Here is a 2,425-nt window from a genome sequence, read left to right on the forward strand (position 1 = left end):
CGTGATTTTTCTGATCGCGATTCCTGATCCGATTTTCGTTTTAGTATATCTTTTCGCTCGTTTATCGGAATCAGGCGATTCAAGCGCCTGGAGTTTCGTCTCGAAACCCTTTATCCGTTTAACCAACTTAAACAAGTTTTTGCTACTGTAAAATTTGCCCTAGATCCAGATTAGTAGAACGAAGTTGTTTTCTTTCGCCGTTTGACTTTCGTTGCTTCGTTCGATTTGATTCTTTTTACCAACCGGAGTTCTTAAGTTGAACCTTCTGGTTAGATCTCTTATTTGAGTTTTACCTGTGCATTAGATGAGTACTTATTGTATGCTTGTTTGTTTGTCTGCGATAGAATACCCGGAGTGCGCCGCTTGTTACTTTGAATCTCTAGGTTTCCCGGATCATCAGCAAGGCAAGTAACACTTTGATCATACCTTTCCTACTACCCAGTTTTATTGCATTAGATCAATCCTCACACATTGCATGATTAGGATCTAATTAAATTGTGGGATGGGAAGTAGTTGAGGTAGTACCTATTACCTATTTATTATCAAACCTTTGGGAGTTACTTCTATATTTGCTTATTATGCCATGCTATGCTAGTAGACGTGGATTGGGTGAGTGATATCCATGACAGATGTGAGTTTGGTTAATTAATGGTTTATCTAAGGTGGCAACTTAAACACACATCTGGGTGGATTGAGGCACCTGGGTAATCCAGGACTTGCCTGTTTTCTTTTGGACCACCACCCAGACTCAAAGGGATCATGAGACTATTCATACTAGAAACTTCCGTGTGCAGCCACAAGCTATTATGGGCTCTAGCATAGTTGAATAAGTTGTGCGAACTCTTATAGTGGTAGACTAGCAGATGTAGGGGATGTAGGTGGTACGGTCTACCCGATCGTAAGGTGCTAGCGCTTCTGAAAGACTATGTCTCGGTCATCTGTCTTCTCAAACACCTTGTAGTGCGAGAAACCAAACGGAGGCGATCGAGTCTTGTGGGGAAAAGTGCACAAACCGCTGCAGAGTGTAATAAACTAATCATGACTAGCCGTGTCCCCGGTTATGGACATCTTGAGTATCTAGTACCTGGATTTTCATGTGAATCTCAACATGTTACTCTAAATTAATTTTGTTGGGTTTTGTTTAATGATGATGCTTAATTGGGATTGAGAATGCTGTCAACCATTCTCAATGTTTAACAACTACCATGATAGATAAATAAATTTTATTCCTTTGAAGTAGGGAAAAATTGGCTTTATGCAAAACTGTAACCATAGAGCTTTCCACCAGCCAAATATGCATATAGTATAGTTGTTTCATTCCATTACTCTCTATGTGTTACCTTGCCAGCATATTCCATGTGCTGACCCGTTTTCGGGCTGCCACGTTAATGTTGCAGACTTTTCAGACAATGATTAAGGAGTTTTAGGTCGTGGTTCTATACTCAGTGATGCCGTTGGAGTTGATGGACTCACTTATCTTCCAAGCCTTCCCTTGTTATCGTTATTAGATGGCCTTAAGACATATTTATTGTATTAAGTTCTCTATGAGACACTCGATGTAATAAGTGTGTGATTGCTACTCTGTTATAAATCCTCCGAGTACTGTGTGGTGTCAGCATTACTGATCCAGGGATGACACCGGAGCATAGAGATCAGACTGTTTGAGGTCTGGTCGCTACAGAGATGGTATCAGAGCACACGCTGACTGTAGGACACGACCACTAAGCTAAAAGACCTAGATCACTTTTCACTCTCTTCTCTTCTGACTTCTCATCTTTTCTACTCTTTAGGATGGCGGATGAAAGGAACAAGTTCATGCAACCGGATGAAGATACACCCTATGGATGTCACTTGAAGGAAGTCACTAGATACCTGAACATAGGAGTACCAAGCTTCACCGGAACCTATTACACCACTTTACCTGAAGAAGAGCGCTGGATGATTCAAGTTCAAGTTCCAGGAAGGACGTTCATGCCAGTCACTGAGCCCATAGAGTTTTCTTTTGATGCACCAACTTGGAATCTAGGAAAGAGCATGGCAGCTCACATCGCCATGGGACGCATTGGAGAAGTCTACCGCAAGGATCTTAAGGATACTATCTACCAGATTTGTGGGCGCCGAGATGAACACTGGGAGATGATCAGCACCAGGAAGGATAGATCAATCGCAGCTTTTATCCAGGAGTTAAACCAGCACATTCGACGACAGGAGAACCAGATGTGCGCCGACATGATAGATCTGAAGAAGGCTAAGACTAGAATCAAGGAACTGGAGGAAGAACTCAAGGCTACACGTGAAGATTATGAAGAGGAAATTAAAGTATTGGTGGAGAAGAATGACGACCTGATCAAGAAGATCGGAATATTTATGGGAGGCCCTACGCCAGTAGAGGAAGACGAAGAACCCAAGGAGATTAGCTCGGAAG

Source organism: Triticum urartu, chromosome 6A, assembly GCF_056163025.1.
Source record: "Triticum urartu cultivar PI428250 chromosome 6A, HENAU_Tu73, whole genome shotgun sequence".
NCBI classification, from domain to species: Eukaryota; Viridiplantae; Streptophyta; class Magnoliopsida; order Poales; family Poaceae; genus Triticum; species Triticum urartu.